The sequence below is a fragment of the Crinia signifera genome, chromosome 1 (assembly GCF_055691185.1).
Source record: "Crinia signifera chromosome 1, ASM5569118v1, whole genome shotgun sequence".
Taxonomy (NCBI): domain Eukaryota; kingdom Metazoa; phylum Chordata; class Amphibia; order Anura; family Myobatrachidae; genus Crinia; species Crinia signifera.
In genome coordinates this window covers 148,388,903-148,408,130 of record NC_139217.1, presented here as the reverse complement: position 1 = coordinate 148,408,130, position 19,228 = coordinate 148,388,903, and the positions used below count along the sequence as shown (strand labels likewise).

At 43.9% G+C, this 19,228-nt stretch overlaps 1 protein-coding gene across 2 annotated transcripts in view; it reads left to right on the top strand.

The window, feature by feature from the left end:
• Positions 1-19,228, top strand: part of ANK2 (ankyrin 2) — a 486,040-nt gene that overhangs the window by 50,991 nt on the left and 415,821 nt on the right. The window contains exon 1 of one of the 2 annotated variants that reach the window (XM_083174502.1): positions 1,180-1,326. The exons of the other annotated variant lie outside the window; for it this stretch is intronic. The gene's annotated coding sequence lies outside the window, so the exon portion shown is untranslated. Of the gene's footprint in view, positions 1-1,179; positions 1,327-19,228 lie in introns of those variants that run through there. 2 annotated transcript variants of the gene reach the window in all.

Here is a 19,228-nt window from a genome sequence, read left to right as displayed (position 1 = left end):
GCGCTCGCCACGCTTCGGGTTCACGTTCATAGTGGGGGTGGCGTGGGGGTGCATTTAACATTGTAATAAGCACCCATTAGGGTGCCATACAATTTTAACATTGTATGACATCGGGGGAAATCTCGTCGCATCGCGTCGCATCGCATCGCATACGGTCTGCGATGCGATGGGCGCCGTGATAGTACACAAGTACCCTATAAAGTCTTATTTTATTCAGTTCTGTATTCTGAATGGGAGACCCAAGTCCTCTTCTCTTTAATATACTTAATGTGCTGTTCAGACATGGCTAACATCCAAACATTAGACATTTTTAAAATAATGACAGTTTCATTCAATCAGCGATAATAGTTTAGTGGCTTAGTTTTACTAGTAAGTTAGCCTTAAAAGTGTAAACAATTTCCAGATTAATGGTGGTGATTTTGTTTTCTAAAGGTGCGTACACACGGGGGAGATATATTGCTAGCAATATACTGCTTGCAATATATTACTGAGCAATATATTGCTCAGTGTCTTCTTTTCATAAAGCGACCAGAGATGGTCGCTGATGAAAATGAACCTCTGCTGGGGGTGCCGCAGAGGTAATTAGCTGGTCGCAGGAGCAAGCTCCTGCGACCAGCGATTACAATGGGGCTGAAAACGGGAGCGCGCACCCGGCGATTTATCGCCGGGGCACACTCCCAATCACTGGCAATATGGTCGCCTGCGACCATATTCCCAGCGATTATAGCCCCTATCTCCCCCGTGTGTACACAGCCTTACAATTATCAGTCAGTTCAATAAGTTACATCTATATAAAATAAAGGCAAAAACATTATATTATATAATCACAATATACTAAATGTATATGTACTATAGGTATAATATACATAAATATATATAATATAGTTTACTGACTAGTCCTACTGTCTTCTGGCCTTGAGATGAGATCAATCACTATTATGGCATTAGCTGCTTGCATATGGTACCTCTCACCCTCCGTCCATCAGTTAATGATATAAATGCATATAGCGTTTAGTGAATCGATAATCCTTGACCTCTCTGGCTGGTGAGAGAAGAAGGCTAATGACAGGAGCACCATGATACAGCAGCGGCGGCAGCAGTGATAGAGGAGTGTGGGGGCGGGGCCGGGGCGGTGACATCACCGCTGACTGGGCTGGGTTACCCAACATACGGCTGTCCGCAGCACCGGCGACTGCACATGGGCGATCTGTACACACAGGCTGCTGCTGCAGAACCGTCACAGCGGAGACGCATCCTCAATCCCGGCTCCTGTCGCCGCTTGTCTCTGTGCTGTATAAAGCATCCAGACGCAGATATCTGTGCTTAGTAAGTGCGGCTGCTGCAAATGTTGGGTGATGATGTGTTATCTATAGATACTGTACTTTCAGATAGGGTACAGGTGATGTACAGCTGGGGTACAGGTGATAGCCGACTAGATGTCCTGAGTAACAGAGGTACTTGTTCTCTGGGTTATGCGGTGTATACCCAGGGATTGGTATTCCCCAATGCACGTTAAATGCCTTGATGTATCTTTATTGCATGGTGCAGGGACTGGAGCATGGCTGCATATAAGTAGGTAGTAGGAGCGATATCGTGGTGATGTTACTGTCGGGTAAAGTTGCTGCAGGTAACACTGCCTTATTTTCTAGCTCAACTCTTTAGAGGTGTAAAGTTCTGGACATACTGTCGCCGCATGTCGATGGCTAATCACACCCAGCATGTGTATTAAATATTATGCCTATGTGTGATTGTTGCCAGTGACTACGAGTGAAATAATAATTTTCACATATAATGAAACCATAGGGGATTTATATTCTGTATTATTATTATTATTAGTGCATGATGTTTATGGGACAAGTATACTGCAGCATCAACTGCTGGATTTATTGTGTGGTACCACATGGAAAATCTCCGTCTCCAAGGTGCCACACCCTTTTCATCTGATGGTACATTATTGTCTGTCAATAGGGAGCTCTTACAGTGAATCTGTAATTCTAATACTATAATCAAGGTAGTACTGCCTGCATGATTCAAATGTAATGCAGTGATGCACAATACTGAAAAGTACAAATATACATTTTGGGGGTCTTTATCAAATATCAAAGAGAGATACAATTGTGGGAGATAAAGGTTGGTACCAATTAATTCCTGTCAGTTTTTTCAACACAGTCTTTAAAATGTATGGTAGAAGCTGATTGGCTGGTACTTCTTCTCTCACAATTTTATCTCTCTTCAGCTTTGATACTAGTTACACACATTAGTGTTATTTATGTAGCCATTTATTTATTTACACTAACATTTATTTATTGGCAGCATTTGCAATTGCTCTTTACAATCAGTTATATTAATGTTGTTATGGGGCTATTTACCAAATCTTGGAGAGAGAGAAAACAGTGATAAACCTATAATTTTTTTAAACAAATCCTGTACTTTATCTGTCACTATTCTATATCTTCTGGGTACACACTGGGTGATAGAATAAGGATGATATTGACATACTGTAGCTAACTATATGTAGTGCAAATTGTCTAGTGACCGATAGTGTTTACGTTAATGGTCAGTGTGTGGGCGGAATGCTCTAACATCTGTGCCCCCGCCCGCCGCACATTGCCGGTTACTGCGGAAATAATTATCGCATATGCTCTAACATATGCGATAATTATGGCAAAAGACAGCTCTTGCGTTAAGAGCTGTCTTTTGCGGTGAGCCGGCGATGCGCAGCGGGTCCCGTCGGCTCTCCCCTCCCTCCCTTACTGGGCTAATTTGCTGCTGCTGCGGGCGGGCGGGCTCTCCTCCTCCCTGCACCCGGAAATGCAGGGAGGAGGAGGTCACAGGTCTGGGTAGTACAGCTCTGTGCTGCCCGGACATAGGTGAGGGGGTCGGCACGAGGCCTTTTGGGGCATCGTGGGTGCGTTAAGAAGCCCGTAGGCTTCTATGGGGTATCGCCAGCTTTTGCTGGTGGTACCGCCGCAGCGAAAACCCGCCGTGCGAGTTTTGCTGCAGTTCAAAATGCTGTAAAAACCCAGATAATGGGGTTTTTAACTGCATATTTAGATTAGAGAATCCCACCCTGCAGGGGCGTAACTAGATATTCGTAGGCCCCATGGCAAACATTTTTAAGGGCCCCCTTTTTAGCAACTGATGGTGATAAATGTATGTAAAACATCACTTAAACAGTAAAGATGGGCGCCCTCCAGCTGTGGGCCCCATAGCAGCCGCACCCCTTGCACTGTATGCGCTATATTGTTTGACTGCAGCACTGTCGATATAGCTAATACTATTGGTGGTGCTGTGAATAGCCCAGTGGGTACCCAGAATTAAAACTTAAATACCGCCCTATATCCTATTGCAATAATCAGAAGAAGATTCCGGGGGACTTGTCAATGGAATGGTTAGTGGTGGGAGTAGGAGACAGATAATATGGGTTATTCAGAGCTTATTGCTGTTTTATGAATTCACGCAGTGATCGATTATCGAATGGCCACACATGTGTATGGATCGCAGTACGCATGTGCAAGGCCAAACTATGAAAAAAATTAGCAATTTTATTCTCTGGTAGTCACCGTTTGTGGGTGGTAACTGTCCGTTTTTCTGGGAGTGACGGGAAGAATGCAGGCATGCCCAAGCGTTTTCAGCGAGGGTGTGTGAAGTCCGCTCTGGCCTCAATCAGCCACAGGGTTGTGGAAGAGTCAGGGTTAGGCACAGACTGCACACACTGGAAAATCATTCGAGGGTGAGTAAGTTGCAAATGGATTTGCAGCTGTATGATGATCACCCACACTTTTCCAAGCCATTTGCAGACTTGCACAGGGTGGCGGCTATCTGATCGCAGGGCTCTGCAATATCGCACAGCAGGGATCAGGTGTGAATAACCCCCAATATTGGGAAGGCACATGCAAACTTTATGTCAGTAACGGCAATATGCACAAATGCCGTAAAAATCAAATTTTCAGCAGTTTTACCACATTTCCAAATGTACTAATGTTCCAAAGCTGGGGCTCAGATGCAGAGGGTAATGCCAGCAATAGCAAACATTACCCCATAGAAGCCAATGTGCTTCTTTCCACATCGTTGTGTAAGGAATCCGATGCAGCATGCCCCACAGCCGCCAGCTTCACTCTGTCCAGGCACCAGAGCGCATCGCAGAGGGCGGCTCCTTTAATGAGAATGGCCCTTTTCGTCACTAATCACATTTGTTATATGCCATCGATATCATCACGATGGGCGGCGGGATGTGCTTCCAGTGGTTTGTACATCCTGCCCTATGTAAGAAAAAAGTGAAAAGTATTGCAACCAGCAAGACCCAAATGGAAAAATCCAGAGACACCTTTGTTAAGCCCTGTACACATGCATAGATTTTTCCCGATTTTCCTAAACGAAATCGAATGGTTTTTGTGTCACTTTCGATCTACATTCGATTCGATGCACGCTCCCATTTTCACAAAATCTAACAGAAAAATCTACTGTGCAGCCAAGGAAATATCAAATTCGATCTAGTAAATCGAATGTGTACAGTGTACCATGAATGTATTTCGAATTCGATATCTAATGCAAAAGTACAGATCTAATGCCAAATCGAATGGAAAGATCTAATGTCAGATCTAATAGAAAATCAAATCTAACATTGAATCAAAAGCAAATCGATGTGTGTGTACAGGGCTATACTGTGCCTAAAATAGGCTTCAGGAACTGTGACAAAATCTTCTGAGATGCCAGCGCGGGTTCACCCGCACAGGCTGCGAATGGATGTTTAGCATAAACATCTATTCGTATGCCTGTGGGTAACCTCCCACATCTTTCGATAGTCAGCGACCATCGAAAGATGTGGAAGGTACACGCATATGTAAGTGACTTTTAAGTCACTTACATATGCGTGCACGCTGGCACGCATATGGGCGGGCAGTTGACATCCGGTGACGTCATCTGCCCACCTACCGCTCCTGCGTCATGGCCTCATTACCATGAGAATGCACAGCGTTCTCATGGGAACGCTGGGCGCTCTCATATGGTAATGAGGCGCCCCCGCCCTTCTCCGCCCCCCACACGCCATCATGGGTGCGTACACCTGGCGAACCAAAAGTTTGCTGTGGGTGCACGCACCATACGTCTACACATGCGCAGAAACACGCCTGCGCAGAAGCGCAACATCAGTCATGCGTGCGAATGCACGCAGGGCCGAACAAACTTGAATAACCCCCTGAGTGACAGTTTTAGTTCTATAACAGCTGTAGGCCCATAGGATATAGGGAAAGTAACAATAAAACACCCTATTTTAAATTTCAATAATGAGGTATTTTGAGGTCCACTTGATTTCTATAATTGGTTTGTATAATCTCTGTTCTAGGAGTTGTATCAATGGTCACTATCAGATTAGAATATATCACTTTGTAATTATGTGAGCATGCTTGTGTGTGTTTGTTTTGAGTATCGGGCCAGCGATACTATAAGCTGAACTCAGCTTGAGTGCCAGATACCAAGATCCTGTTCAGTTTGGCCATTTGCGCATTTCCAAAGCTGTTTCTGTTACTTAAGGAGGGATGTATCTATAATCACAAATAGATTGTGATATATTCTACTCATAATCATCTGCGTACCACCATCTTGTATCATGCGTATGCGGTATGACTTGCCCACTGTTACAACGCTTTCCATAAAGAGCTGTGCCTGCAATAAAAAGACGGTTTTATGACACGCTAGTCATAATGCACATACAGTACATGAAAATTGTTCTACACATACACAAGCTGTGGGGAATTGGGGGATCCCTTCTGTCCCTCTACAGTGGTTTTTATGCAATAAGTCCTTAGGCTTCTTATATGCAGGTTGCCATCTAGAGATGTAGGCTATTGTGTGCAAGCAAAGGAAAGTTACGCCTTTCGCAGCTTGTTGCACAAGGGCACATTGCAGTCCTAGAGGATATTATGGAAACTGCTGTACCGGGGGTCCGCAGCGTATATGTCTGATATATATATATATATATATACAGCAAAACCTTTTTAAAGCACTTAGGGAACTATATATTTATTGCAGTAAACCTCATAAAATAGAAGTTTTTTTGCGTTGCCCCTGTGTCATTGAGACGTCCCAAAAAAGTTAAAAAAAATTGTTAAATAAATTGTGTTAATCTCATCCTTATGGGCCATACACACAGGGAGATTACAGCCCCATTTATAAGCGATCTGTCTAGATCACTTAGAAATAAAGCATGAATAGCTCTGTGTGTATGGTACCCGGTGACAGCAATGCGTAGTCCCGCCTGACTAGATTCATATTGCTTGCCGTATAAAGGCCCCCGCACACTTGTCCAATTCGGGCACGATTTCACCTGATTCCGATGGATCAGGCCTAAACGGAATGTGTCTGACATCTGATCTGATGCGCGGTCCCGTGTGCATCGGATCGGACACAGATTACATCGTGCTGCACGTAAGATCTCCGTGTTGGACCCCCTCCTGGCAGCAGGGATCGCATGCAATCATGCCTTCCCAGGAGGTCCCGGGTGGCTGGAGAGGAAATGTATGCGACTTTGCCAGTGGGGAGAAGTCGCATAGTGTATGGGCACCTTAAATTTAGTAATCGCCTGTGTTCTCTCAACTACACATGGCTGGTGCAGTGCTGTGTGCTGAGCGATCTGTGCTTAACTAGATCGCTCAGCACACTGCTCCCGACTCCCCATGTGTAAGGAGCATTAAGGTCAGCTAAGTGGTAATGGACACAATTCCCTTCTGTTTGTACACAATTTACCTATCACATTTGCCATAAATAATTTTAATTGGCCAAGGACCATCAAACAGGGAACCCCTGCAAATCCCCCAAGACACCCCAGGGTGCCACGGCACTCTGTTTGGCAATCACTGCGCTTATACATAGTTATTCACAAAGGGTATATATGTAACTATAATGTTGATGCGAAGCAGATCTCTTACCTTGATACAGCAATAGAAATCATATTTTCATTATTATTATTATTATTATTAATAGGTCTAATTTTCCTTGCATAATAAATATACCAAGCTGCTTGCATTGTATCTGTCTGTTGCCTATAATGAATCCATATATGCATTGTAGGACATGATTAGTTACTACTTACTTAATGCTGTAATGTTTATGAATGTACGGCATAAGCTGCAAAATGTGCCTGATGGATGGATCAGTCATAACAAAATATTCCCTTTGGCTACAAAGAATATACTGTAGAAGCCCCCTAGCCCTCAGCTGTAACCAAATTAACCTATACATTCATTATCCTGAATCCCCAGTCAGCAATGCACCCTGGGCACTTCTCTTTTTGCCGAGGCCTCGTAACAGCATCTCATTGCTGTGTATTTGCAGCAATACTTTATATATGGACAGATGTGAGTAATGTGACTTCTTATTAACATTACATTAAGTTATGTCCATTATCCAGACTGTTGCACTATGTCATTTATGCCCCAGTTGGCACATGTCTTTGTATTCTGTACAATTACAATATTGTGGATTTTGGCCCTTATTCAGATCTGATCGCAGTACAAATTTGTTCTCAAAATGGGCAAAACCATGTGCACTGCAGGTGGGGCAGATGTAACATGTGCAGAGAGAGTTACATTTGAGTGGGGTGTGTTGAAACTGAAATCTAAATTGCAGTGTAAAAATAATGCAGCCCGTATTTACCCTGCACAGAAACAAAATAACTCACACAAATGGAACTCTCTTTATACATGTTACATCTGCCCCACCTGCAGTGCACATGGTTTTGCCCATTTTGAGAACAAATTTGTACTGCAATCAGATCTGCATAAGGGCCAGTGTGTATAGTGATTTCCCTAAGAACATTTTCTGGTTTCATTTTCTAGTAAATGGACATGAATTCAGTCTGGCCACAGGGGCGTCCATCAGTCTAATAGTAGCACAGGGAAGAGATTGTAAGAAAAGCACGCTGGAGGTAGTGCAGGATTACTTGATTAGCTTTCAGCAATCAGCTTACCCTGTTGAACTGTGGGATATAATGCAGTCTACACTGGCTGTTGTACTGTTTTTTTGCACTGATGCAACAAGAGCACTTGGCAACTTGTGGGTTGCACTTGTAACGTCAGTGCATTGTGATTGTCTCAAGACTGAAATACATTTGTACTATATAGGTTTTGGCATGAAATGTTTCATATGTAATATGTGAGAGATTTTTACACACTGATTGCCAACTAACTAGTTACTGTCCTTTATTATTTGCTCAATGTATTGGAATGAATGCAATCAGTGTAAATGATTTCATATTCAGGGCCAAATGTACTAAGCTTGAAAAGTAATACAATGGAGAGTGATAAAGGGCCAGCCAATCAGCTCCTAGCTGCCAGGCTACAGGCTGTGTTTGAAAAATGACAGGTAGGAGCTGATTGGTTGGTGGTTTATCACTTTTCAAGGCTTAGTACATTTCCCCCTCAGTCATATACAAACACTTTGCTGTGCGAATATCAGAGGCAAAAAGAACTTTGGTATTTAGCTTGTCATTAAGATCTATCTGCATACACTTTACTGTAAAACAATTTAAATGTATGGCCATGATTAAGCAAAGTTAGGGGGAAATAATATTTGAAGTCATAAATAAGGCATCCTATATAAATGAATGCTAATGTACTCTGCAGGAGCCAGAAGCTTTGCTAGGTTATTATAACACACTGGGCATATAGCCCATCCACAAAAATGTCTGGAGGAGGGTAGAGTTACCAATTTCTGTATTGTAAAGATCCAGTCACTGAAGAGCCAGATGCTACTGTTTATCAAAGATGGGAAATCAGAATAGGAAAACAAAGCATATTTAGAATTGTATGAAGGTATCGCACTGAGCGATTTGTTTATTATAAAGAGACACAGTATGGTTTCTCTGAGAAATAACATTTCTCCATATTCTTAAGCATTCCTTAAATACTGCAATGTGCCCATTCAGCATTGTGAATTCCAATTTAACAGGACATGTTTTGATCATGAGAGGATTAGAGTACTTTAATTACTGTTGTGCATGAATCTTTAGTTTAGATAGCACTACACCTTATTAACTGCTTGAGTTAAAAACACATATTTGTTCTGTATACATTTTGTAACGCTTTGCACACATTAAAAACATCCTTAAATGCTTGTAGCATGTGCCATGGTTTTTAAATTATCAGTCTTCGTTCACAGGGGTAAATTAACTAAAGTGTGAGTTTTTAAAAGAGAGCTGTTGCCCAAAGCAACCAATTAGAATCTACTTATCATTTATCTAACACCTAGATAACCGGTTCTAAAATTGTGAGTCCCTACCATCTCATCATTGGGTCGTGTTGCTGACCGTCAGGCTGATCTCTTAGTCAGTGATCCAAGTTGTCTGAAAAATCGGTTGAATTGTCTCTTACTAGACTCCTCACATCAGTGGCTGAAAGATCTGAGGAGTCATCAGGCAGCTCTGCCGCTCCTGCCCTGCTGCCACCAGCATTCTGCACTCCTGGCTCTCTCATTCACAAGCAGATATCCATAGGGGCACATGGCTGGCAGCAAGAAATTAAATGATTGCATTAGCGGTCACTTCACTTATGTTTTGTGCCTCAGCAATGCTACCATGCCTTCTGTGTGGAACCCATTCTGGGGTTATTTGCTGGGTTCATGCAATAATTTTTAATTGTCTGATGGTGTCCCACAGTAAAATAGTTTGAGAACCCCTGTTCTAAAGGATAATAGCTAGAATCTGATTGTTGCTATGGGCAACATCTCTAACTTCTAAAAACTCACAATTTAGTAGATTTATCCTGGTGCTGGCAATTGAATCCCCCCTTCATCTCTATTTGTAAAATTAATAAATATTCTAAACTTACGCAAGCCATACACTTGCGCGGTGACTCCCCTATCCGCTGATCAGCAACCTTCAAAGATCAGCAATTTTACAGAAAATCAGGGAAGTTCTGGCAATAATTTTTTCCTCAGAATGGGCAAACTGGGGAAATCCAACATTTTGGATATACTCAAATCCCCAAACCCAGCATCGGCAGATTGTGAAATTGGGATAATACATTTCCCATTATGTGCATAATAAACTGGCAGAAAAAACAGCCTGTTTACTATGGGGAAAACATCTTGTCACAGATGGTGAATTAGATGGTATAGTGTGGTGCACAGGACTAGATGAATGACCAGAAGATGTAAGTATAAAACGAGCAGGTTTAATGAAAGAACTCATATATAAATTATATGAACTTGAATCAAATACTTCTTTGATGAGCAGTCACAAATCATAAATAATAAGTGTTTGCAATAACCTTGGAAAGAACTGAGAAACAAGTATTTGCATAAATATTGGAATTGGTGTTTGAAGATTGATTGGACGATTGAATGGATGGATGATTTGATGATTGAAGATTAGACGATTGGATATTGAACGATTGAAGATTGGAGATAGGATCCGGATCAGGAGGTAGAACCGGAGGGTACCGTGATGGTCCAGTTGCTCCCCGGGAATGGAGGTGGATCAATGGACCGGATACTAGGAAGAGGCTGAGATGAGGTCAGAGGCCAGCAGGGACTACTGACTGGCAGGACACAGTGAGCAAGAGGCACTAGCAGGAGTCAGGATCTTCCCAGAGCTGTGTACTGCCCAAGAGACTCTTTGCGCTGATCCAGGATAGCCTAGGCAGATCCCCTTTTTGGCAAGGGGGTTGCTGCCATTGGCCACCTGGACAGAGGAGGAGGGAAAGACCCAGACCTGGCCAATCACTGTTTTGCCCTTTTCCAAGATGGTAGCACCGGCCTTTCAGCACCTACCAATACACAGTCAGACTGCCACGCCTCAAACAAGCCTTTCAGAGTCAGCATCCTGAGCCGCTATGACCTGCTGCCGCCAGCCCGACCGAGGACTCCACCGGACACATGTCAGCTGGCGGCGGACACAAATGGGTGAGTACTGTGCCCGCCGAGCACACACATACATGCACATAAAAATGGGACATACGGTAAGACAATGGGCAATTACCCAGATGGTGGAGAACTGGGGTAAGCAGCTCTCTTCTGCGCTTAATGAAAGGAGGAAATATCGGGATACACCTCCAAAATTAGGCACAGCAGGCACTAGGTCCATGGTCCACCGAACGTCCCATAGAAATCTGACTAGAAGCTCCAAACGTGTTTTTGACCGTCACCACGGTCTTTTTCTCCTTGAAAAAGACTGTGGTGATGGTTGAAAATGTTCCTCCTTTCATTAAGCGCAGATGAGAGCTGCTTACCCCAGTTCTCCACCATCTGGGTAATTGCCCATTGTCTTACCTTATGTCCCATTCTTATGTGCATGTATGTGTTTTTTTTTTATTAAAGTGGTATTGCATCATATACCTGTACTTCCATTTGTTTTGCGTATCTGCTGGAGATCACATCTGTAAATTCCCGCTGGTATCAATATTGCTGAGGAGTGAGAAAACCGTTTGTTGTGCTTTTTCGGAGAAGAGGATACGCCACCCCATCAGGAGGGAAGTGGAGTATCTGTGTGACATCTTTTATTCAGTGACCTAACCACGGAGAAGAGGATCGCTTCCCTCTATATAGGGTTGTATTCCTTTTCTCATTTTGGTTTAAGCGCCTTTGGAAGGGAACACCCACATCCCAGTTGTCTCTAGTATTTTCTTTTGTGGTGTGGGGTCACCACTGCTGGGTGTACCCACTGGAGGCTGCCGAGTGCTCCTACAAGCCAATCTACTCTTCTGTCTGTACATTTAATAATATATATAATTAGTAATATCTCTCTCTCTCTCTCTCTCTCTCTCTCTCTCTAAAAAAAACTCTGTAAAAAAGAAAACATGAATATTTCCAACTCTTTATTTCTAGTTTGAAGGAATTATAGGGGTATATTGATTTAAAGTCGGATCCATTCCAACAGGCATTTTTCGGATTTGGATGCTGCTGCTCACCCAGCCCGATGCCAGGTGACCAGCGGGAGGATGTCATAGGGAGACAGGACGACAGCAGACAAGAGGACAGTCCCAGGGGAGCTGCTGCTATTCCACCAATTTACTAGGTTTCCGCTGGTCCAAGCATTCCAACTTGTCTGAAAAAAAATCAAGAAAATGTAATAGGTTGAGTCTTGGATCCGACTAAAAAAAGTCGGAAACTATTTTCAGACAAACGGTAGTTCCGACTCTAATTGAATACTGCTTCCCATGGAGTCTATTTACTTAAAATTGGATGGAGATAAAGTAAAGGGAGATACAGCACCAGCCAATCAGATTCTAACTGCCATATAAAAGGCTATGTTTGAAAAATAACTGGAAAGGGTCACTGCGATTCCTGATTGTATGAATAGTGTAGTATGGCTGAATTAATTTGAATCACACAATAATTGTCCAAACAGCAGCTGCATACATTTTTTGTTGCTCATAAAAAGTATTTATAAATGTTAATATACTCTTGGATATCTGTAGATGAACAGCGGCTGGAAACAAACCTTCAACTGAAAGCCGCTGATGTGTTTCGCTCCACTTGGTTATTTCTCTTTGTTGGACCGATTTTGGATGAAACTAGGTTTCATCCAAATCGGGAGGTGGCTTGATTTGGTCTAGATTAGGTTCACGGCCATTAAGACCCCCAATCTTGACGCCCTTGGAGCCCAAAAAGGGGCCAAGGAAGCAAGATATGGCAAAGTTACATAACATAGAGGGGGTAGGGGACATGAGGTTTAAGAAAAAATTGTGGTGAGCTCCAGAAGCCAACCACAGAGAGATGTACACTGGGCACACCATGGGCATGGGTTTGGTATGCATTCAGACACTGTTACACACATTTTGACAAAACCAATGCAAGGTGGCTTGATTGGGTTCAGATTAGGTTCACGGCCACTAAGACCCCCCATCCCAACCACAAAGGGGGTCTGGCAACTACACAAAGTGGGTCAGGGAAGCAAGATATGGCAAAGTTGCATAACATAGAGGGGGTAGGGGACATGGGGTTTAAGAAAAAATTGTGGTGAGCTCCAGGAGCCAACCACAGAGAGATGTACACTGGGCACACCATGGGCATGGGTTCGGTATGTATTCAGACACTGTTGGACACATTTTGACAAAACCAATGCAAGGTGGCTTGATTGGGTTCAGATTAGGTTCACGGCCACTAAGACCCCCCATCCCAACCACAAAGGGGGTCCGGCAACTACACAATGTGGGTCAGGGAAGCAAGATATGGCAAAGTTGCATAACATAGAAGGGTAGAGGACATGGAGTTTAAGAAAAATTTTTTGGGGAGATCCAGGAACCGACCACACAGAGGTGTATGCTGGGCACACCTTGACCATGGGTAGCTTGTTCAGGGTCTTCCACTGGACAGATCTTGATGAGAACTTCAGATGACACTAGGTAGCCACCTCCTGGGCCTGTTAGAAGAGCTGTCAAGCTTAAAACAAGAGAAAATAAAGTTTTATTATTATTTATTTATTATCAGTTTCTTATATAGTGCATACATATTCCGCAGCACTTTGCAGAGAATATTAGAACAGTCACATCAGTCCCGGCCCCAGACCACATGTACACACACAGACATTCTAGGGTTCATTTTTGTTGTAAGCCAATTAACCTACCTGTATATTTTTGGATTGTGGGAGGAAACCAGAGTACCCAGAGGAAACCCACGCAAGCACGGGGAGAATATACAAACTCTGCACAGTTAGAGCCATGGTTGGGATCGAACCCATGACCTCGGCGCTGTGAGGCAGTAATGCTAACCATTACACCATCCGTGCTGCCCCCAAGTAATGCAATGCCAGGTACTTAGGCTAGTTTAAAATATGATGATTGCAAGTAAGATGGGAATGGAACTTCTAAAATTAGACTGAGTTACTATACTGTTTCCGAACCTTTGGCCCAAGAAAAGTTTAATGTGAATGCAGCACCCAGGGTTGACAGTAGTTTGGATCAGCTAATCTGCTTTCAAACATTTTAAAACCATCTGATTTCCATAGCAAATCAGCTGATTTCCTATCATTTCATGTGGCTGGTTTCTAAACTGACACAGTATCATGCAACAATTAGATGGATCATTGCGGTGTCTATCTAGTAGTACCATAATCTTACCTCCCAACTGTCCCACTTTCTGCGGGAATGTCCCTATTTTTGGGGAGTGTCCCATGGCGGGCGGGGGTCGGGGGGGGGGGGAGCAGTTGGGAGTCACCACTGTCAATCAGCTGAGCAGAGGTGAATCGACATAGAGGGACTGGGGAATGGCAGAGCTTTTTGCCATGCCCTCACAGTGACCAAATGGGGCATGGCATCGTGAAATGAAGCGATTTTTTTTTTCTAGGCCATGTCCCCTTGTCGCAAGGTCACACCCCAAATTGTGGCAGGCGTTCCTCTGCACATCATAAAGTTGGGAGGTATGCCATAACTAGAAGTGTGCTATTGGTCACATCACACAGATAGAAGGGCTCTGGGTGTGTGGCACCTTCGATGTCCCACAGTCCCTGGATCAGACCTCGGGTTGCTAGGAGGGCTGTACAGGATGCTGTTTGCAAGTCTGGAGCATCCTACCTTCTCCTTTACCCATACCAAAATCAATAAATGAGGTACCATATTAAAGATTAAGTTCTCTGCTTCTGCTGAATTGTTAATTTAGAATCGCACATTATATTGTTTGTTTAAAAATTAAAAGTTACAAATTTACTTTTGGCCCTAAAGGTCTTTCCCTGGATGCGTTGATACGGCATAGCTAAGATGATCAGTTTTGCTCGGCTACTTTAAATGGCTACAAATGAACTGGTTCTTTTTTCCTCCTCCTACAAACCACCAACTTCGCTATAAAATTAATTGTATTTTATTCACATGCAAAATTTACAACGGGCCACGTAGTAGCATGTAAGATATAATATAAATCTAACTACTCTTCACTTGAAAACAGGATGCGCGAGTGCCAGAAAAAGGGGACATGGCCTATGAAAAGGGAGTGGCCTCGCGGGATGATGCCTCCTTAGGCCACACGTTTTTGGCATGTCTGCAATGCTGAATAGATGCTGTGCGCAGTGTCTATTCTGGGACAGTTGGGAGGTATGGTAATAGAACCTCTAGCATACCCAGAAGCGTAACTAATAATTCTGCGCCCCCTTGCCGAAAATGCAGGGGGCGCCCCCGAGGGTAAACAAACACAAGCGGAGGGGAGCCGTGGTGCAGCGGGGTGTGTGTGTATGTGTGTGTGTTACCTCGGGTCTGCGCCGGGTCCCAGCTCTCCCGGCTACTGCTGCTAATGAAAAGTGACACTTGGAAAATGGCTGCCCCCATACAGCAGACGAAAAACTGTCTGCGGTATGGGCGCAGCCATTTTCCAAGTATCACTTTTTGTATTCGCAGCGCTGCGGCTGCAGCAGTAGCCGGGAGAGCTGGGACCCGGTGCAGACAAAAGCACCGGCGGCAGAAGGCAGCCAGTGAGTAATAATAGTCCCGCAGCCCCCCCGTCGCCCGCACCCTCTCATCACCTCCCCGCCACCGCGGGGGCTGTGGGACGATAGTTACGCCACTGAGCATATCCCATTGGTGTATGCTTTCCTCTTAATCTGGAAACCATCATAAAGAAAATGTGCTAGCTTGCTTTAACATTGATATGACAACACTATGGCAAGTTACCCACATTGACAACAGAAAGTATATGTATGGGCCTTTCCTAATTCATATAAGAGAGAATAAGAGTTATATTTCATTGAGTAATATACCATTTTCAGGAAATAACTTTCTAATCATATTAGGGACTGACGATGTACTTAGTATGATTTCCATTAGTGGATTAGGTTACATATTAAATTACTCTCCTCTTGGAGATCATCTATATTAATGGTACACACTAGGAAATGCCCAGAGACCATCTTGTTTATCGGAATTGTTGTGAGAGGTTCTATAATGGTAACATATTGAAATCAACCTGTAAAATATAGAATCATATCCAGACCACATAATATGAATATTGCAAGCTCTGTACATCAGCAGTTGCTAAGTGTGTGTTTTGCAAGGTGAATGGCTCAGTCACACATTGCATAAACCAAAGAGAGTCTGTATAATAAATTTACATATCAACATGGAAATGATAAAAATAACTTTAGCTTCAAGTGCTGTCATTGACTTTGCAGAGAAATGCTACACTGATTAAATGCAAAACACATGCAATTTTATATCTGTATGTTCTTATTTATTACCAGTTACTTGTATAGCGCACACATAGGGCAGTATTCAATGCTCCCGATCCACCATTTTTTCGGCGATTCGGGTAGTTTTCACTCCTTGCGGTGAATTTTTTTCACTGAAAATCTGATTCACCCTATTCAATGTTCACTGTTCGCCGAAAGCGAACAGTGAATGCCGGACAGTTCTCCGTTTCATGCTCGCTGCAATTCACTGGTGTATTGCAATGGGGTTTTCACTAGGATTCGCCAAGAGTGTATTCAATGCTCAAATGGAGAACTGCTTTCTCCATTGATTTTCGCCATGATTCTCCGTTTTACATTCGTCATCTTTTTTAGGTGAACTGGAATGTGATCTTTATAAAAAAAAATGTTTTGTTTTTTTTTGTGTCAAAAAATCAGATTTTTTTTTTCTGTGAAGGGGCTTGCTATTTTTATTCATGTGCTTGCAGCACATGACTATATTTTTATTTTTATTTTTTTAAACAATTTTTTTTTTTGTACACATTCGCCATCAGGAAGCCGGGAGCCGCTCATTAATATTAATTTATTCACTTCACTCTGGTCCCGGCTTGTTACGTGCGGGACCAGAGGAGCGCATCACTACCCCTGCCCCGGCTCCCTACCCCTGCCCCTCCCGGGGAGATAGCATCTGCTGCCTGTGCCCTGGGAGCCCTCCCCCACAAATTCTGGGGCAGGCAGGGAGGCTTACATCTCCCTGCCTGCCTCCATCCCTCGGCTCCCTGCGGCATTCGCCGCAGGGGTTAAGATTCACCAGCAGGGGCAGCGAGCCCCTGCTGCAATGAGTAGGGTGACATGGAGTGAAGGTTTAGTGTATGAATACACAAAGTGGTAAGACCCCTTCACCAGCGCAGTGAGGTAGAGAAAAGTTGCGTCCCTACTGTGGGAGTGGTGTCTCCTCTTCGCCTACGAACCAGGAATAGGAATACTCAAAGCTCTCCCTGAGGGCTATATTCAGGTCTCTATCTTTTCTTCTCCCTGTATATGGACTTGCTTCCCAGGTGTATCAGACCATGGTATGCGGACAGGGATATAAAGCACAAGTAGGACCGTATATAGTGTAGTATTTAATGTAAAAAAATTCCAATAAAACACCCCAAATTAAAATCTATAAAACAGCCAGGTAGGTGAAGGGACAGAAAATGGGCAATAACCCTGTGTGGTGGAGAACTGGGTTTAGGCAGCTCTCTAAACTCGCATCAGGGCAATGGGTTTCTCAGGCAGGTACCGGTTCCCTCTCCTGAGATCCAGATTGTATGGAGTGTCCACTTCGCAGTCCCCAAACACTTTCCCCGGCTTCCACCAACGCGTTTCCATCTCCACTGAGGTCTTTTTCCCACTCCTTGAAAAATACCTCAGTGGAGGTGGAAACGCGTTGGAGGAAGCCGGGAAAGTGTTTGGGGGGAGTGTCCATACCATCTGGATCTCAGGAGAGGGAACCGGTACCTGCCTGAGAAACCCATTGCCCTGATGTGAGTTTAGAGAGCTGCCTAAACCCACTCCCACAGTAGGGACGTAACTTTTTTCTACCTCACTGCGCTGGTGAAGGGGTCTTACCACTTTGTGTATTCATACACTAAACCTTCATTCAAGTTCACTCACAAAGGTGTGGGGACACCTTAGGTCTTGATCCTACTACCAGCTGCATAGATTGTACTTCTGCGCAAACCATTGGGAGTTTTCAACTTGCACTGTTGTTAAGGGTGACAGGGAGGGCTGACAGCGAATGCTGCAGCTCTCCTGAACCCTGCGAATGTGCAACGAATCCTAAACAGAATTCGCTGCACATGGAGAAATATATCATTGAATACTCCCCATATTCCGCAGCGCTTTACAGAGAATATTTGAACATTCACATCAGTCCCTTCCCCAGTGGAGCTTACACTCTATATTCCCTACCACATGTACAGACACACACACACACACACACACATTCATTCTAGGGTTCATTTTGTTGGGAGCCAATTAACCTACCAGGATGTTTTTGGATTGTGTGAGGAAACCGGAGTACCCAGAGAAAACCCACGCAACCACGGGGAGAATATACAAACTCTGCACAATTAGGGCCATGGTGGGTATCGAACCCATGACTTCAGTGCTGTGAGGCAGTAATATTAACCATTACACTATTTGTACTTGCTGATATTCTGACTGCCCCCTGCAGGGGTGGTGGTGGTGGGGGGGGGGGGGGGGGCATGGCGCACCATACTGCTGGTGGGTGTGCCTTTCTGGAGTGACAATGGATAAGGGTATATCTGGGGCGCGTCTGCAAAATTCTTTCACCATGGGCCAGACCCACAACACAATGCTGACATTACAGGCATTGGGGCAGATTAAGCCTTAACAAGAGATAAATGAGAGGGTGATAAAAAGAGATAAAAGTCCAGCCAATCAGCTCCTTACTGAGTGTAGAAGGAGCCCGCAAGGGGCTTTGTTGCGCTCGCCATGCTGTCTGAGTTCGGCCAGTCGGGATGCCGACGTTGGGCTAATGACTGTCGGGATCCCAACTGTCGGAACCCTATACCACACCCAAATTGATAGTGCACCCTTGCTGTATAATATAAACGGATATAGCAAAGTTCTTCTGTCCCAATGGGAAATAACAGTATTCAAATAGTATTCACTAGTTGTAAGGAGATCACCAAAAGAGTGATGTGTTCCGTCTAAGCTTCAAAACACAAGTGTCACTGCTATAGGGTTTTCAATGGCATGAATGTATTGATGTACTGCTGTTCAGCTTGATGATAGTCCGGTTTGAACTTCCTTCTTTTAACCATGTGAGATCAAATGTTATTCTTTTTTTTTGCTTTCAATCTGCTGAGTGCCCCTTCATTTATTTTCTATATATTGGATTCCTGGCTCAGGACTTCCTGGGAGACACCACTGTACACCGTGGGTTTGAGTGCGGCCACACATGGATTATATTTGTATACACACACACACACTCAGAGAATGGGGCCCTCCTGGATACTCACACAACAAAACTTAAGGCAGCTAGTGTCATAGTGCCATTTAATATGTGGCACTTTCGTCAGGTGCCTATAGCACACTATTAAACATCACTGA